This window comes from Triticum urartu, chromosome 3 (assembly GCF_003073215.2).
Source record: "Triticum urartu cultivar G1812 chromosome 3, Tu2.1, whole genome shotgun sequence".
Classification (NCBI taxonomy): Eukaryota; Viridiplantae; Streptophyta; class Magnoliopsida; order Poales; family Poaceae; genus Triticum; species Triticum urartu.
In genome coordinates, this window is record NC_053024.1 from 72,327,839 (window position 1) to 72,354,163 (window position 26,325).

At 47.0% G+C, this 26,325-nt stretch overlaps 1 long non-coding RNA gene and 5 other non-coding genes across 8 annotated transcripts; all 6 read left to right on the forward strand.

Annotated features, from left to right (window-relative positions):
• Positions 1-682: 682 nt before the first annotated feature.
• On the forward strand, positions 683-781 carry LOC125549725. The gene has a single exon (XR_007301451.1). It is a non-coding gene; the product is annotated as a small nucleolar RNA R11/Z151 (small nucleolar RNA).
• Positions 782-836: 55 nt separating this feature from the next.
• LOC125549726 lies at positions 837-930 on the forward strand. The gene has a single exon (XR_007301452.1). It is a non-coding gene; the product is annotated as a small nucleolar RNA Z152/R70/R12 (small nucleolar RNA).
• A 43-nt stretch (positions 931-973) lies between these two features.
• Positions 974-1,153, forward strand: LOC125549717. Its single transcript, XR_007301444.1, has one exon. It is a non-coding gene; the product is annotated as a small nucleolar RNA Z112 (small nucleolar RNA).
• Positions 1,154-1,198: 45 nt separating this feature from the next.
• LOC125549773 lies at positions 1,199-1,335 on the forward strand. Its single transcript, XR_007301494.1, has one exon. It is a non-coding gene; the product is annotated as a small nucleolar RNA snoR2/U65 (small nucleolar RNA).
• Positions 1,336-1,378: 43 nt separating this feature from the next.
• On the forward strand, positions 1,379-1,499 carry LOC125549800. Its single transcript, XR_007301514.1, has one exon. It is a non-coding gene; the product is annotated as a small nucleolar RNA SNORD14 (small nucleolar RNA).
• Positions 1,500-10,527: 9,028 nt separating this feature from the next.
• LOC125542935 lies at positions 10,528-14,420 on the forward strand. 3 transcript variants are annotated; one of them, XR_007298187.1, is made up of 3 exons: positions 10,528-11,152; positions 11,878-12,926; positions 14,001-14,420. It is a non-coding gene; the product is annotated as an uncharacterized LOC125542935 (long non-coding RNA). The 3 variants fall into 3 exon arrangements; XR_007298188.1 differs by having other exon boundaries at positions 11,878-12,709; XR_007298189.1 differs by having other exon boundaries at positions 10,528-11,147.
• The last annotated feature ends 11,905 nt before the right edge of the window (positions 14,421-26,325 follow it).

Genomic DNA, 26,325 nt, shown 5'->3' on the forward strand with positions numbered 1-26,325 from the left:
CGAAGCCCGATTCAGGCTTCACACCTGGGCCGAACTGGGTCCGGTCACGTTCCCCATCTCATGGCCCAGGTCAGCCCGGCGGAAGCCGAAACCCTAACAACGAACCCTGCGGGGGCGGTGGCTATATATAACCAGACCCTCGCACAACATAATCCCATCCATCGTGGGCGCACCGCCTCCTCACCGCCGCCGCAGCTTGCTCAATCCCCTCTTTGGCGTTCGTCGATCTTCTTTCGATTTCTTTCTCGCTGCGTAGTTTTTCTCGATTTGATTTATGTTTTTTCGGTTGTGCGGTTTTGCAAGGTCAGCTTCTTGTCTGGATCTCGTTACCCACGGTACCAGCCAATCGGCAAATCGTCCTGCCATCTTGCTAGATCGAACACCAAGCCGGCTTTCAACTCACCTGGATCTGATTACTCAATGATTTTCCGGGCCCTTTCCGTCGGCACAGTGTGTAAATTTCTGCCAGTTCTATGTGTAAGAAAAGCAAACTCACTCTGTCCCAAAGCTTTTCCGTGTTTTGAGGCAATTTCTTCGTTTGCGAGATGGATTTAACCCGAACATCTCCTCCGCGAGGGAGGTGCTCTTGTGATCTCGTGGAGGTGTTTTGGAGACATTTCCTTCTCGACTGCAAGTAGTTTTAGTTATTTCGTTCGTTCGTGTGAAGAGGATTGGATTTGGTTGGCTGGTGATGATTCAGGTCCGAAAGGATCTTAGCGGATTTCGGTGAGGCGGATTCGTCCGCCGTTGATCGATTATGTTGTTACACACACTGAAGCCTTTACCTTTCCATCATCTTCTGTCGATTTTGTTGCTGTTTCCTCTTGTGTTCTTGTGATGCGATGATGATTCATATAGGTTTTTGGCAGTGGTGGCATCTGTCACCGTGAGCCTCCAAACCAAAAACGACTTCTCTTTCCACTGAGCATTGCCTAATTTTGCTGTTCTTTAGTTTTTTTCAATATATCATCTTGTCTCGGTGAAGATCTCAGACCAGGAAGTGCCGTATGACACTGTAAACAGCAGCTGCTTCTGTGCTGCTGCAAGTGTCCATCCCTGTTGCATAACCTCTGTGGTTTGCTCTGGTGTGGAATACCATTTGCACCGGCTTGATTCAGCTGTGTGCGTGATTTGAAATGGGTCTCTGAGGGACTTGGCTATGATGTCAGTTCTCTTGCAATTTTTTTTTGTTTTCTTGGGCCCGATGCCACGTCTCAGGTAGCCACAAGCCTTGACCGGAGATGCTACATTGCGCCAACAAAGATTTTCACATTTGATAGGAACCTGTGGCTGTGATTCAGTCGGTACACAGAGCCGTTTTTTGTGATTACACTTCTGCTTCATTGTAATATTTTTTGTAGTTTCTTTGGGAAATCAATGGCGATGATGATAGAACTAAGGCTTGTTTCTCAAAACATTCGCAGACGCCGCCTAAGAGCTTTCGCCCTGCCAGGCTTGAGAGCTAATGCTGCTAATTCCTTCCTTGGATGTCTGAGCCATGCTTATTTCCCAGTTTTTATCTTATTTTTGCCGCCTCTTTACTTTTCTCTCCTTTGACGTTTTTCATTCTCTTAGTAGATTAGGTTGTACGGTGCTAAAGCTGATTGAAAGATGGGTGCATTCAAGATTTAATTTAGTTGTGCCCATAGGTAGTGAAAACAGTCAGAAACAATTCAGATCTTCAGAATGTACAATCATCAAGGTGGTGATTCCTTTTGTTCCATACTGACATTGCTTGAAATATGAGGTTCATTTTATAAAAAATTAATATGAAGCTCTGATGAACCATGAAAGGAAAGAAACGATGAAGATATCATCTACTGAAGCAACAATTTTTTTGCCAATGCAGCATGAGGAGATCAGTTACTAAGCCAGTGAACCATAATAACTTATTAAGCAAAAGACGATCAAATATTGAACAAAGGGGACTCACAACGCATAAGTGACTAACCCATCAAAACATCAAGGCTGGCATGTGTATTATCAATGTATTGTGAAAATTCGAATCTGAGCCCGAGCTCATCTGCACCGCTCACGAAAAAAATCAAAATAAATACTAGAAAAATTCAAAAAATTTCAAAACAAACGATTTGTCTTTTTTGCTGAGAGCTGCACAGAAGTCCAAATGTTTTGAAAATTGGAGTGTACCTCATGCATCAGATTGTCTACCACCCTAATTTTTTTTGGGAAATTTTTGAATTTTTCTGAAGTTTTTACGAATTTGTTTTGCGGGGTGCAGATGCACCCGGGCACCGAAACGCCGCTCTGGTCCTTTCATAAATATTGATCTGTTTTCAGCACACGGAACTTATTTATGAAACAATACAACACAACTGCAAGAGGATCCAACCAATAGCAAGCTAGAATAATTTTGAAAGAGGCCAGCAGTAAACATGGTACCTTTTTTTACCAATATGTTGCCGAGGAGAAAGGAGAGGCAGACATAGCAATAGCGCACCAAACTATAATCTGTTTGAAGTCCCTAAATAAAGTTGAAGTCCCTACATGATATCAGGTAGAGCTAAGCTTTGGACATGAACACAATCATATATTAACAAATAAAGCTAAAGTTCCTACACACCATCTGACAAAACTAACTTTGAACAGGAAGTCTTCTCCAAGTTCAATCTCAAACGAGAAGAAAAACTGAGAATCAACACATATTTTTAACATAGAAACTTAAATCTAACTAAGTTTTAACGGATAGGATATTATTAAAGGATGTACTGTAATATTTCAAATAGCTGACCAAATTAAATTCAAGGAGTAATCTTACTCAATAAAGTTATCATATTCGACACTTTGGTCATGCCCCCAGTCCTGTCGAATTTAGAAGCTGAATAACCCAGACTGAGAAGAGCACAGCGCAGCTCTGATTTATCAATTTTACCAATTCAGTCATTGGCAAAGCTCTGAAATATAATATAAGAATGTTCTTGACACTATATTAGTGTCAAAACCACTCTTATAATACGGGACGGAGGGAGTACTTCATTAGATCAAATGACCAATCCTGACAAATAAGTAAAGGAAACTTAAGCCATAGCCGTTCACCCTCTGTAACGCATGTGTTGTTGCTTCTTTGACATCGTAAATTGGTTGAAGAACCTAATACAGCAGATTAAGTACATCAAGGAATGTTCTAAAGGACTCAAACAAACTGCTAGTGCATGCAATAATGTTTTGCAATTTGGTTCCAACAAAAAAGTATGCACCTGCACCTGTTTAGGATCTGAAGCATTGTTTGGGAGCATATTTTCATTCTCATATTTTCCGTCATCCAAAGCGAATGAACTGCACATACCATAAAGGGTGGTGTATTAATAAAATGTATCATGTCTATAACGGTAGAACCGAACCAAAACATGGAGGCATCTAAGCAACAGAATAAAATGTTAAACCTAACTACACACACTCACTTGATTCAGAAACAGAGGTAACAAAATAAGGTGCACAAAAAATGATAGTTCGGTAGATGATATATCAACTAAACCTTTGGCAGGAGAAAAGGCTGCCTTTCCAGTTGTTTATTTATCCACTTAAATAAACACGCTGCTTCTTCCATCTTAAATCAAGCATCACTGCATGCCAATGCACACCACTGCTTGATGAACTAATAGATTAGCAGTACAACACTTCAGTTCAGTACATTATTTGGTTTCTGGCAGAAATGGGAATTAAAATAAATGAAAAGAGAGACTAATCTTTCATGTCAGAAGAACCTCCTGTATTTCTAGCTTTCAGGTTTGTAGTAACTAACAGGACAACTATGAACTGCAGATACACATCGATACTTCTAGGTTATCTCACCATAAAGCAACAGAATTGCAAGGATATCTCCTTTTAACATGCTTAGTTGTTTAGCTTCAGCAAACTGATGAATATTATGAGATTTCATGAGACGTATATAGTACAGACCGTGATGCCTCCTGGTGCGAGAGCCCTTCTATACCCCGATTATGTGATGCCTGCACACAGCCACACGTAAGATGGATCCCAGGGAACCAATCACGGACAACAACCTGCGAGAACAATAGGGTGAGACAGCATGTCAGACGGTCATGGAAGAAGCGATGCTGGCTGAGCGTAGTCAGAAGAGGCAGATTGAAGAGAGAGGAAAACACACAAAATGGATGAGTGCATCAGGGAGGACCAATGGATCAGAAAGTCACCTCATCCACCTTCAAACCTAGTAATGGCCATCACATCCAGGTTGTACCCGACAAGAGATTCACTGCATCCTTGCTGCACGGCCATTGCCGGAGGCATGTTGACCTCGCCGTATATGTGCACCTCCTTCGTTCACCACTGTGTCGCCGTGTTGAGAGGGATGTCCGCCCACCCCCTTCGTTGCCGGACTAGGAAGGGCAGAGGATCGCGTCAGCGAGCTGGATCCCGGACGCCATGGCTGGATCTCACCACCTTAACTTGCACGGAGCACGTACGAGGGACAGGAGGAGGAGGAGGCTGAGGCAAGTCAGCGATTGAGAGGAGAATACATGGGATGGGAAGGATGGTCGACGGTAGAGGCGGATGTAGGGTGGCGGCGCGAGCGACGGGAGGAAGCGAGAGAGAAGAGAGGGGGAGTTAGGGTTCTCACCAATCGGGAGCCCTCCAGTCCACACCCTTGTCTGTCCCCTAGCCATCCAAGGCAAGCCACGCAAGGCCAACCAAGTGAAATCCTTGAACTACCCTCGACGACCACCGAAAATTACAGGCGGTGGCACGCCTCCCGCGCTCAAAAGAACCAGCACTGGTCACGCTCACCTCCACTATCGCTGACAACAACGGCCCACCCTGACTGGGCCCCGCCTATCATGGAGTGAGGGTGACATAAAGGGGGTAAAACTTCAGGCACTATTATTGATTGTCACATCAAGTTTGATCCGACGGCCAGGATCGCCTCATTAAGAAATTGCACGGCTGAAAGTATTTTGGACGCGCGATCGAACGGTCCAGAGTGTACATGCCCTGAGAAGGCTTCATACATGCTCAGAATGTAACAATGGGATTGAGTTGTTGCAGTTTGTAAGACTGTTTTCTCCATTGATGCTTGCAGATGGTAGTTGTTAGATCTTGGCTTGGAATCAAGGGAAGCAGGTGATCTCTACATCAGAACCATGTACTCCGATTTTGGGATGGAGGGTTAGTATAAAGTTGAGACGTTGATTTTGGGATGGAGGGAGTAATTGGTACGGTACCAAGTAGGGCATATTGGAAGTTGAAGATGAACAGAATCTCTGACTGTTTTCTGTTTGGTGACTGCTATTTTTGGCTCATTAGCGCCGTGTTGGATACAACCGCTCTCACCGTCTCCTGCTATCACTTCGCCGGAAGTCATTCATTGATGCACTCGCTGGTTGCAAATCTTGCTCGCCTTCCCTGGTAGAAAATTTTGTTGTTGATTGTAGTGAAACAGAGACAACAGTTGCAACGAGAAAGCCTGTGGTTGTATCTTGCTGTTTTAGGTTGCAACATTTTGTGTCTAAAATGGATGTAGCAAAATTTATTGCCGGACCTAGCAAAATCTACTACGGTTTTAGCAAAAAAAGATCAGCGTCATCGTTGTGGGTCACAGGTTAGAAAAATGAAAACGATTGAAGCCAAAAGCAACATTTTTTGTTGTACCAAATATGTGGCGCTCGTTGTAGCTTTCTGCTATGCGATTGCAGCAAACAAAGTTTGGCGTCTCTTCGCATCGGTGCCATGGTTGTAGCAAATCGCAACTTCCATTGTAGCTTTTCCCTATGTTGGTGCAGCAAAAACAGTGCCACCGTAGTCTGCCCTTCGCACCCGATCCATAATTGTAGCATAACCCAACGCCCGTTGTAGCAGGGCACTGACGGGTTGCAGCGTTTGTGAAGGCTGGTTGCGGCTTTAGCTTGGTCTCGCGGAACAACCTACAGCAGGTTGCAACTCCCGCACCCCCGACGACACTATCGGAGAGGAGGGCGTGTGCGGGCAGCCATGGAGCATTAACGAAGGGAAAAGTGGAGGTCAGTGAGGATGAGTTCATGAAGGGAGCAATTGGGGAAGAACAGGTAAAAGAGAATGAGAGGACTAGGGAGAGAGGTAGAGGATAAAATTGCCAAGGAGACAAGGGAGAGACAGAGGATAAGGTTGGCTAACAGAAAAAAAAACTGCCCGCAAGGGCCGCCTATTTGTTTCCATCCAGCTTTGTTTTCCTTTTTGTTTTCTAAGCCAAAACGAATATGTAGTACACCTTTTTACTCCCATGTTTGATTGGCTGCCGATGATGCATAAAAATGCATGTAATATCGGATTGTCCGATGACGATCATTTCTTAGTTGATAGTAGGAATTTATATACTCCCTCAGGTTGGTTGGTCATCAACAACAGGATTTGGACGGTCGATAGACTGCAATGTTGTGGATGGCCCAACTGCCACTTATGCCCGCAATGCAAGCAAGTACAGGAATCGGCGGCCCACCTCCATTTCCAATGCAGGTACATCGTAAGGGTTTGGGGCATGCTTAAGAGTTGGCTTGGGCTACACGATGTCCAACCAACGGATTGGATAGCAATGGTGTTAGTTAAGGTTTGGTGGAGACGTAATGCTACACATGACCCAATCACGTCGACCACTTATATCTTTGATGTTGCTTGTCTCTTGGAAAATTTGAAAGGAGCAAAACGCCCGGGTTTTTCGTAACAGCACGGTTCCGGTGGGAGTGTTGGTCGCCAAGATAAAGGATGAATGCTCACTTTGAAGCCTGGCGGGCGCAAAGCATTTGTAATTTGGTCTTGGGCCACGAACTCTAAATTCCTCTCTTAATGAAAATGACAAATCTTTTGCCTAGTTTCAAAAATAAAAATACTCTATCGGATGGAATCGGTTCAATTTCTTTCTATGAATTTTTTAACGCAGGACCTGAAAGGATCATGCCGCCGGAAACTGCCCATGCAAGCGATTAGGTGAAAGATGCAAGTATTCAATATTTAATGAAGTTTTGTCCACGATGGGGCCAACTGTCATGGATTAGTCACTACACATATCCTAGCGTGAGGACTTAGTCATGAGGCCAACGAATCTACATAGTAGCTTGAGAGGGGTTGAGTGGGACGAGAGACGCGATCTTTTTACCCAGGTTCGGCCCTTCACGGCCGAAGTAAAAGCCTACATCCTGCTTCATTGATATTAATCATGGTTTGTCTTAACTTGTTTATCTGCCTGAAAACTTGTTTATCTGCCTGAAAACTTGTCAAACTTGTCCCTCTTGGGATGCCCTGCCCCTCCTTATATAAGTTGGAGGAGTGGGTTACATATGGAGTCCTAGTAGGATTAGGACTAGTCTATTACAAGTGGAATCCTAGTCTTGCTTCTTGCTTCCCTTGTAAGATAAATATTCCTTACGCCTTTTCTCTTAAGCCGGCCCACAATAACATGAGTCGGCCCTCCCCATGAGCCGCCTTCTGGGCCACTGGGTCTTGTCGCTCCTTTGACCCGCCTGCCGGGTCACCAATGAGTCACCAGGCCCGACCGGGTCATCAGTGAGTCGCCAATCTTAAGGCGGGTTATCGATGAAACGCCAAGTCCCAGCCGGATCATATCTCTGGTCGGGTCATACCGCGGGGTATATCCCCGACACCATGTAGAATCATCTCTCGATTGTCCGGGTAGTGCTACCATCTCAAAGGATTCTCCTCCAAAAAATTCTTCATGAAATCTTCGATGAGAACCTGAAATATAAACTCACAAAGAGACAGCATAATGTGATGTCTTGAACAAATATATCTCAAGAAGAGACCCCCCCCCCCCCCCCCCCCCCGAAACCTGCAAGTCCTTAAGTTGTCACATACCAATCCATGAACATATTTTTAGAATGTAGAATTTGGTAGAGACTTGGTAAATAATCAACAAGATTGTCGCGTGATTTAACTTGCAAGATGTTTATTTCCTGCTTTTCTGAAGATTGGGGGGGGGGGGCACTTAGGAGAAATATGTTTAGTGATATTACTCTTTATATCTTGTTTGCATTTGTGCAACACAGGCCGCATTATCCTCGTACATAATGGTGGGCGACTCTATCGAACCAATTCCACATGACTGTTGTATGTGGTTTATCATTCTGCGAAGTCATACACATTCACCTAATGCTTCAAATAATGAAATTATTTCGAAATAATTGGTAAATGTTGCCACCAGAGTCTGTTTTGAAGACTTTCATGATATAACAGTACCACCTAGGAATCACCTAAGTGCACAAATACATCATATGAAAGAAACTAAGTGGCGGTCATCTAGGCAATAGTAAGCATCCTTTTTGCGGAGCTTTATTTTGCAGTATATTTTTTGGAACTCAAAGAGAATTGTGCGTCGTTGCATTGAGAGAAAGGAGAACCAAAGTACAGTATGGTTACACCGAAGGCATCCAATATCACGGAGCATCTACTTAATACACCTACAACTCGCATGATAGGAGTACCATTGTCGTGCTTGAGCCGCTAGGCGAACAACCAAAGGCGCCATTCTCCCTTGATGATGTTTGCGACCACGCTGACAAGAGCAGCGATCGCATTGAAGATCTCCTATTTCGTGCAATGTGAGGATGATTAGAGAGTTGATTGCTTTGTGATCGGGGTTGTGGCTGAAGAAGTTGCCACTGTCCAGCATTCTACCAACATGGCATGTTGTTCTGGGCAGTGGCACTCCAATGCATTTGATCGAAGAACTTCAAACAGACAGACCTCACGAACGAGCATTGTAGGAGTAGATGACCAGTGCATTTGGGCTCTTGCAAGCAAAGTGGATAGCAGGGCTGATGAGGCAGCCCCCTTCGACGCAGCATGTCAGAGGTCCAACAACGGTTGCAAAGAACAAGCCAGCCGAAGAACTTGACGCCCCCTTCCGCGTAAAACTTGACTACACACTGGATCCACCTCTCATAGTCTATGTCGTGGACAAACTTCTTGGCAATCTTCTCCATGACCGCATTTGCGTGATCTTGGAAATGATAAGCACAAGTAAGGACATTCTACAATTGTGCATACATGTGCAAGTATAATATTTTTTTTTGCAGGTGAACAAGTACAATAATTTGACTAATGCAAAGAAACTTGCCAAAAAGAAATGGGAAATGTGCTGGTGATGATCTAATTGCCACTTGCACAATCCGGGAGGAAAAATGGATGGTGTTAGTTTTGCTAGGTCTTCTTTAAAAAAAAACTTCCGTTAGGTAGCTCCGTAGCTGTGCTTGTGTTTTTTTTCTTTCTTCCACATCAGCTGTGCTTTACACCGATGGGCACGCGGGAGAACGTACGCGTGAAAAACTCGGAAAAGAAAACAATCCGTTACGTCGCCATATTGGATTCGACATCTCTATTCCTAATGTCTCAGTTGGTAGGTCGCGTTTCGGGTTTAATTTTCGTCCCACATCACCCGGTCTTTTTTGATACTTCTTTGATACTTCCTCCCACCTCACACTGAGCCGCCATGAACCAAAAAAACCTCGTACTGAGGCTCCCACCCGCCCCCACGCACCCATCTACAAAGCAAAGGAAAAAAACCTATGAAAATTAACCAATGAAAAAAACCTACGAAAATTAACCAGCAAAAAAACCTAAACCAATCGCACGCACGACTCTCCTGCCCTCCACTCGCACGCCCGACTCTCCTGCCCTCCACTCACACCCGACTCACTGCCCTCGTTCGCAGCCGCCCTCCATCCCTTCGCCGCCGCCAAGACCCCGCTGGATCTCACCGCCGCCGATCTCCTCGAGAAGACCCTGTCGGATCTCACCGTCGCCGATCTCCTAGAGAAGACCCTGCCGGATCTCACCGCCGTCGATCTCCTTGCGAAGATCCCACCGGATCTCGCTGCCGCCGTAACTCCATAAAGCCGCCGCCGCCAATCCCCTCCAGAAAACCCCGTCGATCCCCTCCGGAAGACCCCGCCGGATCTTGCGTCGGGGCCACGGTTCTGGATCTCCGTCGCAGGGCGGTTTCAACCAGAGGTATGGATAGGAGAAAACTCAAACGCAGGGCTGTTTCAATCATAAGTATAGCATAGCGGTTTCAACCCCATGTATTAACATTATGATGGATCTAGCCGGCGGCCTTGAGGAGAGGAGCTCGACGAGCGGGCAGGGTGACCCCATGCCTTGGAGACGGCGACCCTCAACCCCTTGCTGCTATGGTGCACTGGGCACATCTGTGACGAGGAGGAGGCGAGCCACAATTCATCACCTTCCTCGTCTCTCTCATGGCTGTGCACAAGGTAAACCTCATTTGCCCCCCATCTTCTACTCCAGATCAATGGGCAAGCCTGGGCACGTCTGAACTGTGCACACCTTTTGTGAATTTTTACTAGGCCTCTATATGTGCTTCAGATTATGTAGTTTGCAGTCTTGACTCCTCTGCATTAACGTTTTTTATGGTCTTCTCATCATTGTCAGGATGTCCGCACCCCGAGCCGAGCTCTGTTTGACCGGAGGACAAGCAGAGGAAAGGCGAACAGGGGTGATGGCGTGGCTCCTGAGCAAGGTGAACATCGGTCATTTCTTACAACCGCACTTCATTTCTTACATTGTTTGCTCCTCTTATCAAGGGCACATCGGTCAGATGCATCCTTGAAAAAAGGGTACATTGATCAAGTTGTTTCCTGATGTTTGCACTCGCTGCTTTATAGCGTATTTTTTTCATATGATTTTGGATATTTTGTTTCCGTACTGTACCTTAGTTTGGAATTTATTTTGTAGGCCCCTTATCTTGGGCCCCTACAATAAGTAAACTCAACATGCGTGATTCTGATTAGAGGCAACCGGATCGTTATTGAACATATTGATGATTCCTGTTGTGTATTCTCAAGGAATGGTCAGGTTTAGTACTGTAACTATTTTCTTATCAAATATATTTGGGTGGTGCTCAAAATGCAGAGCTGAAAAGCAAGAAACGTAAAGCCACCTCTGAAGATAAGTTCACCATGCCTCCCAGAGTGTCACCCCGCTTCGTTGAACTTAATGGAATAAGATCAGATCAGAATAACCTTTGTAAACTAGGCAACTGAATCATTTCATTGTTGCTTGTCCATGTAACGAAGAACTATCATTTGGGTACCAAGTTCCACTTCAGGCCAGGAAAATTTCTTATAACTTCAAAACGGCAAGGGATGCACCATTGTCTTCAGGTCTGGTATGTATATTTAATCAATCAAAACAAAAGTTTTTGATAATAATCAAGAATGATGAAATTTTGGACTTTAGACTATATCAGTGACAATTTTCATGATAAATTACAGAAAGTTTGTATCTAGGGGATATCTTCATGTCGACTTACGTTTAATATTAGGATATGTCCCCTCATGTGCCAGTTTTGAGATATCTTAGAAGTTCACGATCTGGTTTTAGTTCCTGCATCTTTTTCCACCTTTCTGTAGAGATTTGAGTAAAACTTAAATGTCTAGATGCATATAAGCTTGTGAGTTAATTAATGCTAACTTGATGGTCCAAACTAAATTCTGCAAATATGACCATGACAGAAAGATAAATGGAGGTTTAGAGGCAGAGTGGATGCCTGCACCAACTTTATAGGTTGAACTACGTTTTGCTAGATGACTCAAATTTCAGAACACGAGCATTATTTTTTGGGAATGCAGTTAACAACAGAATCAAGTCAAGATGAAAAATGGAGAACTATTCAATATTGAGTTTAATTCCTTTCTTGCAGAGCACCAGAGATGAGTGAGGAGATTATTAAATATTGAATATAATTCCTTTCTTGTATCCATGGTCGATCTATTGTACTCTGTCGTTTTCCTTAGTGAGAACGACACTGCTCTATCGCTTGCTTATTTAAGATCATGGTAATCATTTTTGCTAGCCTATGTGTATTCTAATTTTCTCCCCTTACTGTTGCAGCCTTGCAGGTTGGAGTGCAGCTTTCAGATATCTTTCTTTCCTTGGGATAGTTGGAATGGAATACTATGACTAGATATACAATGGTAGTGTTATCAGTGTTCGGCCTTCAATGATTTCGGTGCAGCATGTCTAGACCATCAACGGCAATTTGAGCTCCTTAGTGAAGTAGGTTTGTAAGGCGTTGCTTCAACTCAAGAAAATCAATGGCCACAATTGGGAAGTTGACTGACAATCCAAAGAGAGTGCCAATTTTCAATCTCGTGTTTAGGTGCTTACATCAATCTCGTGCATAGTCTCGATCACCACCACCGAGGCAGCTACTTCTGCTGGCAGGGGCTGGGCGCCGCCGTGAGGATGCTATCACCCATGCACGCAGTGATGGCATGGTGGCCGAAGAAGGCCGTCTTCTGGGGAGTCGCGTGCTGGCCGCCATCTCCACCCGCGGCCACACCAACAAGACAGGTGATTTTAGGGTTGGTTCTGTCTGAAACCAAGCTAGCAGGTGAGCCAAATCAATCATTTCACGGTTCTTAAACAGTACATAACATAATGCTAATTGTGTGTTTTTCAGTAATATGCAGAGAAGGTTCGCCTGACATAATGACCAACGAGAGCAAGTTGTTTTTTCTTGATGAAAATGATAGCTACCACTTGATGAGATTTAGCAATACAAGCATTTCCTCTAATTTTATTTGTAGCTAATCCTTTAAGCTCCAAGGAAATAGCTGAATGTCACTACCAAATTAAATTACCTTTGTACAGAAAATACGTGGAGTTATGTGATCTGCAAGTGAGCAGCTCTCTCACCAACGAGTTAATAACATTAAAATAGGTAGCAGTACCAATTTTTCCCAGTAAAAGTGATCTTTTGTTTTCTTCATTCAATTAACCATCGTTTTGATCGATGATGCATAATAGAAATATGCATTCCTTTACTGTTTTTTCTCCATAAGATCCTTTTATCACTCATTAAAATTTTGCAAGTTCTTGCCATACCCGAAGCTTCCATTATCGCTGACTTCGCCGGAATGCCTGCACCCATGTTCCAGGTGCCAATAATGAATCCTGTGTTTAGGTGCTTCTACATAAATCCCGTGCATAGTCTCGATCACCACCACTGGGGCAGCTACTTCTGCTGGCAGTAGCACTTCCCTCTGACATGTGTTTTTTTGTCGTTGTGTGCTTCTACATTAATCTTGGGTCGTTGTATTTAGGTTCTCTAAGGCCTAAACTGTGACTTTTCTTAATTGTATGTGTTACAACTCGTTTTACTGTACTAATTTATTCAGTTGCACCAATACAAGGTGTGGAGAGTTTGGGTTCGGAAGGTAGTTAGCCTACAAGAGAAGGGGGTTTAGTATTTTCTTGATGGCACATGTTGGAAGGTGCCATCTTTATTTCTCTTATCTTATGGGCTTCCTCACAATTGTTTTCTTACAATGTGCACAATTTTGCAACAATAAACATTGGCTGGGTATATACACTTGAATAGATGATCTGGTTACATAGCATGCACCCCGAGGAGTTTCAGGAATTATGATGTGTTGGTTTTATTTGGTTGAAACCATTAATGGTTGTCTGAGTTACTTGACTAGGACTGTTTGGGCATGAAGTGTGTGCTCTATAACTCCTTCCTATTGGATATTTTTGCTCTCCTTATTGCACATGTTCCTGAGAAAAGTGAAGTACTTATGTCGATAAGATGTTGATTCTCAAAACTCTTAACATCTTATAGTGTATCGGTAGTGTTAAAACAAAAATAGCGATTACTTTTCTCGTGTTATCATCTATTGTGTTTCTTCTGTCCTTGATTCCAGAGGAACTGTAGTAATTACTTTGCCTAAAGTTTGTGTTATTTCCATTTACGATGTGTTCAACTCAATTGTGTTACTAAAATACTTTTATCGGCGGATATTTATCAAGAACTAACATGTCACCACTTTGATAACAACCTTAGTTTTACATGCATTAGTTTTCTAATTAAATGTTGTCGTTGTAAGCATCAAAACTATCTTCTAGATTCACAACTTATGCTTATGCCTCCGTTTAAAAAAACTAGCTTCTACAGTCACAGCCTTGCTGGGAGCCAGGGTGAGAAACTAAATGCCAACATGGTTGTGCAGGTCTGCAGGAGGTGCCTTTGAGAACTTGATCAGCTACTCGAGCTTCATTGTCAGCGAAGTCTCCACTGGGTTGCCCAGATCTGTCCTGAATTGCTTCATTGATGACAATTTGGAGAAGGCTCCGCTGACACTTACAAAGGATGTTTTCCTTTGTTGGAAAGACGAGGATACGCTGGAGATAGACATGGGGTGGTAAGAAAATGATGAGTTACTGATGATATTATGCTTGCTGGTCTAAACCTGCATGTATTATGTCAGTTTGTTGTTAAGAGTATCTTGAAAATATAAAGCCACTGGATGGCCAGGCATTCTATACTATCGTCTTTCCAAGAGCCCACATTTCTGCATGTATATATTTGTTGTACAGCCTATGCTGGTTTGCCTACAATAATTATCAGAAGGTAATATGCAGCAGCCAAATTCTCTCGGTCGACGTTGATTTTGTCATGTTCTTAAGCAAACCCTGCGTACCATATTCCTCAAAAGGTGAAGAGGACGGGAAGACACATGTGCTAAAGCAAAAAAACAGTATATTTAGGATCTACCCCTTAGCTTAATTTACAAGTTGTGTGAGCCTGCTCATATATCGATATTGATTCAGCAATTCTCAGGATAGCATGAAATCTATTCTTTTATTCTGCTAGAATTGACTAACCAGCATTAAAATTCGTAATTGTAACCAAATTACGTATGTGTTCCTATAAAAAAAGAGAGAGAACAATGCATTTCAGCATGTATGTCTCGGCTCCTATAAAAAAGAGAGAGAACAATGCATTTCAGCATGTATGTCTCAGTGTGGCGTGCTGTAGCGGATCACAATATTCTTCTAGGTACGTATGATAAGTTGCACAAGCATCTCTGTACTGCTTTTCGCATATATCTTCATTTTCTTCTACTGTAATGTCGTCGGTAGCTGTTTGCTCTATTTCTTTCCTATCTGTAGCGCGCTTCTCTTTTGATTTCATGCTTCAATCAAATCAAATCGACGGCATTAGGGGATTGCATGCTGATTTTTTGTTTTTCTTTCTTGGAAGTAATTAGGGGATTGTGATATAGTCTCCAATCTCACGACTGATACTCTCAGTCGATGCTATATTAGTGCAGTGGTGGTTGTGCGGTGGAGGTGGGGCTTCGTCCTTCAGGCAAATCGTGCAACATGGATCTGGTCTGATCCAGACAGATCTGGCGCTGGCAGCCCGTCCGGCGGCGAGGGCTGAGGCCAACAGGGGCCGTGTGCGGCCGGCGCTGGCGTGGATCGGTGGGCAGTGCTGGTGGCGTGGCTGAGGTGGTGGAGGTGCGTGCACGTCCTGGAGTCCGGTTGGGCCTTCCTCCCCGGCTTCTGGACGACAGCGTGCAGCGCGGGCGGGCTTCTCTTGTGCCCATCTTTGATGGTGATGGCGGTGGATCTGAAGGAAATATGCCCTAGAGGCAATAATAAAGTTATTATTTATTTCCTTATATCATGATAAATGTTTATTATTCATGCTAGAATTGTATTAACCGGAAACATAATACATGTGTGAATACATAGACAAACAGAGTGTCACTAGTATGCCTCTACTTGACTAGCTCGTTAATCAAAGATGGTTATGTTTCCTAACCATAGACAAAGAGTTGTTATTTGATTAACGGGATCATATCATTAGGTGAATGATCTGATTAACATGACCCATTCCATTAGCTTAGCACCCGATCGTTTAGTATGTTGCTATTGCTTTCTTCATGACTTATACATGTTCCTATGACTATGAGATTATGCAACTCCCGTTTACCGAAGGAACACTTTGGGTACTACCAAACGTCACAACGTAACTGGGTGATTATAAAAGAGTACTACAGGTGTCTCCAAAGGTACATGTTGGGTTGGCGTATTTCGAGATTAGGTTTTGTCACTCCGATTGTCGGAGAGGTATCTCTGGGCCCTCTCGGTAATGCACATCACTTAAGCCTTGCAAGCATTGCAACTAAATGAGTTAGTTGCGGGATGATGTATTATAGAACGAGTAAAGAGACTTGCCGGCAACGAGATTGAACTAGGTATTAGAATACCGACGATCGAATCTCGGGCAAGTAACATACCGATGACAAAGGGAACGACGTATGTTGTTATGCGGTCTGACCGATAAAGATCTTCGTAGAATATGTAGGAGCCAATATGGGCATCCAGGTCCCGCTATTGGTTATTGATCGGAGATGTGTCTCGGTCATGTCTACATTGTTCTCGAACCCGTAGGGTCCGCACGCTTAAGGTTACGATGACTGTTATATTATGAGTTTATGCATTTTGATGTACCGAAGGTTGTTCGGTGTCCCGGATGTGATCACGGACATGACGAGGAGTCTCGAATGGTCGAGACATAAAGATTGATATAGTGGAAGCCTATGTTTGGATACCGGAAGTGTTCCGGGTGAAATCGGGATTTTATCGGAGTACCGGGAGGTTACGGGAACCCCCCGGGAGCTATATGGGCCATGATGGGCCTTAGTGGAAAAGAGAAGAGGCAGCCCTACATGGGCCGCGCGCCCCTCCCCTCCCTTGGTCCGAATAGGACAAGGAGAGGGGGCCGGCCCCTCTCTCTCTTTTCCCCCCTCCGCAAATCCTATTCCAACTAGGATTGGGGGGGGGGATCCTACTCCCAGAGGGAGTAGGACTCTCCTGGTGCGCCCTCCTTGGCCGGCCAGCCTCCCCCCTCTAGTCCTTTATATACGGAGGCAGGAGCACCCCAGAGACACACAAGTTGATCCACGTGATCTATTCCTTAGCCGTGTGCGGCGCCCCCAGCCACCATAGTCCTCGATAATATTGTAGCGGTGCTTAGGCGAAGCCCTGCAGCAGTAGTACGTCAAGATCGTCACCACGCCGTCGTGCTGACAGAACTCCTCCCCGATGCTTTGCTGGATCGGAGCCCGGGGATCGTCATCGAGCTGAACGTGTGCCAAGAACTCGGAGGTGCCGGAGTAACGGTGCTTGGATCGGTCGGATCGGGAAGACGTACGACTACTTCCTCTACGTTGCGTCAACGCTTCCGCTTCGGTCTACGAGGGTACGTAGACAACACTCTCCCCTCTTGTTGCTATGCATCACCATGATCTTGCGTGTGCGTAGGAATTTTTTTGAAATTACTACGAAACCCAACAGGATCTACCCCCTCTTCGGCGAACATGTGGCTGTTGGTGGCCTCTTGCCAGTCCGCGCCAGTAGCCGTGGTGGGGCAAAGCAGGGGTGCTTCGGGGGGAGGGGAAAGTCGGTAGGAGGGATGGGGCTCTGCTGTTGTTGAGTCGCCTGTCGCCGACGTAGGGGGTGCCGGTCATGGTCGTGTGCCGGTCCTTCCCCTTCCCCTTTTCGTTAGCCTGGTGCTTTCTGGCGATGCTTGAGGTTGGACGGTCGTTGTCGGTTCCGGCGGTGGTTGGATTTGGAGAAGCTATTGAAAGCCACCCCCTTTGATGTTCTCAGGGTGGTCTGGGTACAAGGTGGCGGCCCTGGCAGTGGGAGGCGCGTTGATCTTGGGCGGATTTGCGCGGCTCAGGAGCGGGAGAGCAGACAAGGCTGCTCGGGCGGCATGGATGCGGGTGGTTGGCGGAGCGGGGGTGCGATGGAGGGGGTCGGAGCACCGGGGTACATCACTTGCCCAATCTTTGTACTAGCCATCGGCGGTGGCGTCCGCAGACGTTGTTTCCCCCTTGCAGGGTCCACCATGGTGCTCTCAGTCCCTTTGTGTTACTCCGAGTGAAAACTTGATCCACGGGATCAGATGATGGCGGCTATCAGTGGTCCTGCCCTTCTTGGAGGCACCATTTTGGAGTCCCCGCTCCGGCATTGGCTGCCTCACCTCTTCTTGGTGGATCACTCATGTGGTGGTCCGTCGGCTAGAAGCGGTTCTTCTTTGCTCATTCGTAGTATGCTTGGTAGTCGCTGGGGTGGTTTGTCGGCACCTTTGTATCTTGCTTTGGGTGTGTGTTGAGTGCGGTGGTGGTGTGTGTTTGTATCGGTCTTATCGGATGTATACAGTGATTGTTGCTTTATAATATAAAGCAGGGGGCGTTTTCGTCATTAGGGGATTGTGTCATGGAGAAATAGAGGGGTCTAGAAAAAAGAGGGAGCGGGGGTGGGAAATAGAAGGGTAGGGATAGAGATGGAGGATGGTAGACAGAGTGGGGAACGAGATAAAATATGCATTATATTCATAGGTGCAATCGGATGAAAACAAATTAAAAAACCCATGACAACGCACGGGCATTTTGCTAGTATAAATAGTAGAGCACCCTGGCACCGATCGTAACCTAGGTCAGCGCACAAAGATACCGCGATCTCGATCTCCCGAATCACGATGAAGGCCCGCACCACCGCGCTCGCGTGCCCCGGCCTGACGGCGTTCGCCCTGCGCCTCATCAGCAAGCTCTCCTCGACGAGCGCGACCGGCACCGGCAACCTCGTCTTCTCGCCGATGTCCATCTACGCGGCGCTCGCCCTCACGTCCGTCGGCGCCCGGGGCGCGACTCTCCAGCAGCTGCTCGCCCTTCTTGGCGCCAAGTCCCGCAAGGACCTCGCCAAGATCGTCCGCAGCCTGGCGGAGCAGGCCCTCGCCGACCGCACGCTGGGCGGCGGGCCGCGCGTCTCCTTCGCGTGCGGCGTGTGGCACGACGAGACCCGGAAGCTTAGGCCATCCTTCCGCGAAGCCGCCGCCCAGTCCTACAAGACGGAAACCGGCACCGTCAACTTCCGTGAAAAGGTCGGTGCCTTCTTCTTCCTATGCCATGTTTTTTTCTTACACGCAGTGGTAACTATTTATTGGGAATGTCTAGGGCACATCTGCTCTAATTATTGCGCATTTAAGTGATTTAATTAAGCATTAAAAGTAAAAAAAATATCCACACGAATCTCTATGTAAGATCAATGATATAGAATTTAGATGTGCTTTAGTAAAACTGTTATTTTCTGAGTTCTAACCAATCACGCGTGGGTGTTCGACGCTGCAGCCAGGAGAAGCCGTGAAGCAGATCAACGCCTGGGCGGCGGCGGCGACGAACAACCTCATCGACTCGGTGCTCACCGAGCAGCAGGTGTCCACCGAGACGGATGTCATCGTCGCCAACACCGTCTACTTCAAGGCCATGTGGGACTCCCCCTTAGCGGCCACAACACCGAGGACGAGAAGTTCTACCGCCTCGACGGCACCGCCTTTGATGTCGCCTTCATGCGAGCGGCAAGGAGCAGTACATCGCCTGCCACCAAGGGTTCAAGGTGCTCAAGCTCGACTACAGGCAAGGGCACGTGTGGTCTTCGCCGCCGGCGTCCTTCTCCATGTGCATCTTCCTCCCAGACGAGCGCGACGGGCTCTGAGGCCTTGTCCAGAGGATCGCGTCCAGCCCGAACTTCATCCGCGCGCACCTTCCGACGAGCCTCGTCTCGGTGGGCGACTTCAAGCTGCCTAGATTCAAGCTCACCTTTTCGGCCGACATATCTGGCATTCTCCAGCGGTTGGGACTCCATATGGCGGAAGCCGACATGTCCAACATGATGGAGGACGACGGCACTGGCAGGCCGTTGGCTCTGAACGGGGTCGTCCACAAGGCTGTCATCGAAGTGAACGAGGACGGTACCGAGGCGGCGGCCGTCACCGCTGATCTAATGTGCGGCTGCGGTCCTCCACCGAAAACACCGCCGGTTCTCGTGGATTTCGTCGCTGACCATCCGTTTGCCTTCTTTGTAATCGAGGAGGAGTCGGGCGCCATCGTCTTCGCTGGGAACGTCCTTGAACCCTCTCGGTCGATTCCCGGAGAGAATCTTCGTTGCCGTGAGTCCGTACGTCGTGCTCCTAACTTCGTCGGGAGGAGGCCCGAGCATCCATGGACTTTGGGTGAGAAACAACCGCTCGGGATGTTGGGTCTAACCCTAGCTAGCTCTCTAGGGACGGAGGTAGAAGAAGAAGTGAGCACACAGAGATTTTGTGGCGACGAACGCCTCGCTGCCAAACAACGATTTTTTCCAGCTCGAACTGTTACAACTGACTCGATATACAGCCATATTTATAGCTAATCGGAACGTAGCGCCCACGCTCACCGCGGTCACCCCACGTACGCTTCCTGGCGATCCGGTCATCCAACGTGAGCTGCCCACTCCTCCGCTTGACCTGGATGACATCACGCGCCCGCCGTTGTTACACAACGGAGCTAGCTACAAACCTGGCTTGGTTCTAATTTATTCTCGAACGTGGCCAAACCAACGTCCGGACTCGATCTAGACCTTGACGCAAACACAAGCACGTACTCATGCACCTACACGCCCCATGCATGCGCACGCACGCACACACGATACACACGTACGCCCATACGTACACCTTGCCACGGCCGCGACACGGCAACGGACCGGCGACTGGCTCGATCATCACGCACATATGCACATGATCACCACCCATACCGTGGCTTATTCCAACACTCTCCTCCTAAGCCACGAACTACAGGAGGGCTGGCCCCTCGGCGTCGATGTCGGCGAGGAGAGCCTGCTCGTTCTTCTCCTTCTTTGGCTTCGTGCACTCCCTCGAGAAGTGGCCGCGCATGCCGCAATTGTAGCACCGGCCGTGGCGTCTTCCTCCTCCCGACGCCACGCTCCTGCCGTCGTCGTCGTCCCGTGTGCCGCCCTGCTGCCGCTTCCGCGCCCGTCACTGCGCTGCCGTGAACATCAGCTCGCCGCCTGCCCGCTCGCCGCCCGCCTGCCCACGCCGACGCAGCCGCTCGTCGAACACCTTCAGGCGTCCCAGCGCGTCCTCGAACAGCAGCGTCGAGAGGTCGCAAAACTGCTCCATCCCGGCGACCGCCGCGTACAAGCAATCCGGGACGCAGTCCAGCAGCTTCTTCACCATCGCCGTGTCGTCGAGGGTCGATCCCAGCCCGGCGTAGCGCGCCGCCATGCCACTGACCTTGCCCGCGAAGGCGTCCAGCGACTCACCGCCGTCCATCCGCAAGAGCTCGAACTCGCTGCGCAACGTGCCCAGCCGCGCCGCCCTGACGCGATCGGCCCCGACGAACCGGGCCTTGAGGCTGCTCCACACCTCCGCCGCGGTCTTCTTCGACGATACCTACAGCAGCAGGTCCTCGGCGAGTGCGCCGAGCAGGTAGGCGCGCGCGGGCTTGTCCTTCTTAGCGATGACGGCCGCCGCCGCGTCCTCCGGCACGACCGCTGCCTTCCACAGCCCGGCCGCGTCCAGGTTGGCCTCTACCTTGATTGCCCACGTGGTGTAATTGTCACCAGTGAGCATGGGAACGGGCGTCGGTAGCGAGCTCCCCGACCCGCCGGCGTATGGCACGATCGACATCACCGGCGATCACCTCCTGCAACGAGGCTCTGAATACCAAATGTTGGGTCTAACCCTAGCTAGCTCTCTAGGGACGGAGGTAGAAGAAGAAGTGAGCACATAGAGATTTTGTGGCGACGAACGCCTCGCTGCCAAACAACGATTTTTTCCAGCTCGAACTGTTACAACTGACTCGATATACAGCTGTATTTGTAGCTAACTGGAACGTAGCGCCCACGCACGCCGCGCTCACCCCACGTACGCTTCCTGGCGATCCGGTCATCCAACGTGAGCTGCCCACTCCTCCGCTTGACCTGGATGCCATCACGCGCCCGCCGTTGTTACACAACGGAGCTAGCTACAAACCTGGCTTGACTCTAATCTATCCTCGAACATGGCCAAACCAACGTCCGGACTCGATCTAGACCTTGACGCAAACACAAGCACGTACTCGTGCACCTACATGCCCCATGCATGCGCGCGCACGCACACACGATACACACGTACGCCCATACGTACACCTTGCCACGGCCGCGACACGGCAACGGACCGGCGACTGGCTCAATCATCGCGCACATACGCACATGATCACCACCCATACCGTGGCTTATTCCAACACGGGATATACTCAAGGGATATGGATGGCCGTCCATTTGTGCGTCAAGAGGCTGCTTCGTGTAATCCTGTTCTTCTTTTCTGTTGTGTCTGCCTAGTCGTGGCCTTTTTCTTTCAACTTGTACGTCTTTTGGTGATGTAAATCTGAATAGGCCAGGAGAATTAATGCATGCATTATATCGTGTATTGGCTCAAAAGAAATGCATTAACTCGTGTTTGGGCGTACTTTCTGTCTGGCTGAGGTATAACTCTGCTCCACAGCTTGAATCAGCACCAATTTGGGTTACTGTTTGGGTCACAAACTCACAATGCCAAGTAGGTATATCATACAGTATCATAGATGCTACCTAGATCTTATCTTTACTTCGATGTGTTTTTAGGGGTCCATCTGATTTATGATCAAATGATATTTACGTACTTCCCCGCTTCTTTTGTTTTGCCTTAAGTCACACTTAGTAAAGTTTGACCAGTGTATATTACAATACACTATGAAAAAGTATTCTATGATGGATTTCTTTTGACGTGTTCTATAACAGTTTGATTTGTTGTTGGGAATGTTGATAATTTTTCTGGTCAAACTACAAAGAAGTTTGACTTAAAACGAAGCTAATTTGTGAAGTAAAAAAAGGATGGATGGTGTACTACTGTTAGAAAGACCCATCGGCCAGTATTTACTCTCCCTTTTTTATAAAAAAAGTACACTCCATGTGAGGATACATACACAAGTTTAGGTTCAGGCGAGAGTAATTATGAAAACTAAAATTACTGATTAAATCAAAGAAATTTCTCGTACCAGGGTGTCATATTCAAAATAATAATTTGATTAAGTAGGACTGTTAGGGCACACACGTTGCAACTTCTATTTTGAACAGGAAATTCAACGCTTATTGTTTGGCTCTCCAAGCACGGATCTTTTAAGGAAAAAAATGAAGGTGCTTTTTCGCGATGAAAGAAATTCCAAGGTGTTTTTCACAAAAAACAGGCCACAAACCCTTGTCCCTGCCTTCCGGTCCCCAAGTCACGTCGGCGCGCCTCGTCATCACCTTGGAGCGTATACAAACGTGATAAGTACCATAGATGCACACCCAAATCAAATTTGTCACCAGTTCAATGTATACCGTAAGTTTTATCATCAAACTGACTTTTCTTGCCAAGTTCAGACACATGTGCTGTAATCAACTCTTTTTATAAAAGTAGAGCGCCTGACCGATATGGCTCACCATCATTTAGCTATTGCATTTATTTTTCTCATTGCTGGTCACATGTGTCGAACTAACTTCGAAATTGGGCACGATATTAAAGATCTTTTAGAAGCGCATACTCCTCCGAGGGGTTGATTAGGGCGTGGGCATAAGGGCCTTTATGACACAATCAAGAATTCAATTCATTTTCAGTTAAGTCTTGCTCTAGCTTCTTTAGGGTTTATTACTTCCTTAGTAGCTCAACATATGTACTCTTTACCTCCTTATGCATTCATAGCACAAGACTTTACTACTCAAGCTGCTTTATATACTCATCACCAATATATTGCAAGGTTCATCATGAAAGGGGCTTTTGCACGTTACACAAATTTAGGTTCATGCGAGAGCAACCAAGCACGGGTTGCTCGGGGCGATGTCCATGCATTGTCTAAAATTGTGCCACCACGCTGTAAATCGCATATTTTTAGAGCTTGGCTAGCAGGTGAACAAGTCACCACGCTCGGTAATCTGGTTGGGGTCACCATGTTTTTTTCCTGGCTCGTTTGGTTATACTCCCTTTGTTTCAAATATTTGAAGTTTTAGGTTTGTTCTACTCCCAATTGGCTGAAGACAAAAGAAAACTGATCTGCATCTGGTCCATCGCGCAAACGTGGCCTTTCACTCATCCGTTGCTTGTATAGCCAGCACTTTTCTCTGTTTTGCTCCTGTGCTTCCGCGCAAAGTGTCTCCCCTTATAATTAGTACTCCCTCTATCCCAAATTATCATTTTAAATTCAGTTTTGTTAAAGCACATCTAGATGTGTGATAAATATTGCACATTTAAATTCTATATCATTGATCTTACGCGAAGATTCATGTGGATATTTTCCTTTTTTTTCATTTATATGCTTGCTTGTGTCACTTAGATGTGCAATAACCAAGATACATCTAGATGTGTCGTAGACAAACCTTTTAAATTGGGAAACGTTTATTTTCTACCGGATGAATTTTCCCTCTCTTAAGCCGCGCTCTACGGACGCCACGCGTCCTGGTGGGGGGCCGCCCACCACCTGCCCGGCCTTATCTCTTCAGCTGGAACACGAACCAGTCAAAATCCAACGAGCTCGATCCCCTTTCCCATGGCCTCCCGTCCAAGTCCCAACCGCCATGGCCTGCTTCCCAATCTTCACTTGCTACTCCTCAAGACCCACACGCCTGCGCCGTGACGCAGTAACGCAGCCCTCGTCGTGCTGCGACCCGACGACTCGGCGATGCTGCCGTCGTTGCAACGCGAAGCTCGTTGGCGCCGGTGCTGCAACGCAGCACGCATGAGAGGTTGGGCTGAACGCCGCCGGTGTTGCAAGGCAGCATAGAGGCCGGAGTGCAGTTGAGCGCCGCTCGCCGCCGGTGATGCGGTGCAGCACGCGGAGCTGCACTGAAGCGCCGCTCGCCGCCGACGGAGTTGCAATGGAGCGTCGCTCGCCGCCGGTGATGCGGTGCAGCACGCAGCGCTGCTCGCCGCCGACGCAAATTGCACTGGAGCGCCGTCCGGGGCTGCAATGGAGCGCCGCTGGAGCTGGACTGAAGCGTCGTCGGAGCTGCACTCGCCGCCGGAGGGGTCGTCTGTGCTTCGTTTGAAGCTTCTTTGTGGCGCTTGCTGTTGCCATGGAGCAGCACCCCCGTGTCTCCTGGTCTGTGATGCAGCGATTGCCGGCGGCTCTTCGAGCTGCACTGTAGGCTATCGTGGGACACTGCGAAATTTTCGCCGGAGCTCGCTGCCCTCGGGTTAAACTTTTCCGCGTGGCCGTGATGGGAGTGAGCTGCAAGGGATTTCTCTCTGCTTTTGGTCGCGACTCGCGAGGCAAGGAGAACGAAGCAGTCAGTGGGTACACTTATCCAACGGTTGAACACGGCGAGATCGAAATAGAATGAACGGCCAGCGAGGCGGCTGATTTCTGCGAGAAATCAGTCGGCTTATTTGTAGCAGCCGCCTTTAAATTTGTCTCTAGACAAATCTAATGCAACTATTTTGGGACGAAGGTAGTACTCCTTCCGTCCCGAAATACTTATCGGAGAAATAGATAAAATACTTGTCGAAGAAATGAATAACATTGGATGTATCTATAACTAAAATACGTTTAGATTCATCCATTTCTCCGACAAGTATTTCCGGACGAAGGGAGTATAATGCAACAGCACAACTCCTGCCAATTCACGTAAAAATAATGTCCTGGTAACGCCGGGTGATGAAGTGCATAGCTTAGATGATCTAATTCGGATTTCTTGAACATGTCTTTCGCTCCTGGTATCAGCATACAACAAGCACAGCACGATAATATGGGTTACTACTTTGGCCGCAATACCAATTTGGGTTACTACATTGGGTTACTACTTTTGTATAGATAATATGGGTTACTACTTTGGCCGCAATACCAAATGATAGACGCTTACTTAGATCTTACCTATTTACTTTGATGTGTTAATTTTAGACAATGCATGGGCGTGATGTACATGCATTGTCTAAACTTATGCCACCAAGTCGTATATTACATAATTTTAGACTCGGACTAGGAGGCTTTACAAGTCATTACACCCGGTAATTTGTTTAGGGTTACTGTGGTTTTCTCGGCACGTCTGGTTATGTCATAACGCTATTGTATTTGGTAATGTATTTGTCGAAGAGAATTTTTTTAAAAGTTCACTGAGAAGGAACTTCCAGTGAATGCACTCGCAAATACCATCCTTCCCGGCGAACATTCACCATCTGTTGTGTCCATCGCGCAAACATGGCCCTTTCACTCATCCCTTGTATAGCCAGGGCTTTTGTTCTTTTTCTGTATTTGCTCTTGTGTTTTGGCACCAGCCCAAACATTTTTTTCTGCGGGGTTACATCTTTTTTTCGAATCTATAATAAAATGCAACGGCACAACTCCTGCCAGTAAATGTGAAAACTAGAATAAAAATTGTTCTGGTAACACCGGGTTATGATTAATAGCCTGTTCGGCAGCTCTCCGGCTCCGCAGCTCCGCTCCTGAAGCGGCCGGAGCGGAGCGGCCTGCGGTGTATTTTCTGGGAGTTGTGAAAGTGGTGCTCCATCGGCTCCCGTATTCTATGGAGTTGGACGATTCCCGAACAGGGCCTAAGTGTACATTTAAGATTATCTAGTAATTCTGATTGCCTGAACAAATAGCCTTTCAGTCTTTAGTATCAGCTACGAAGCACAACATGATCAGCGTG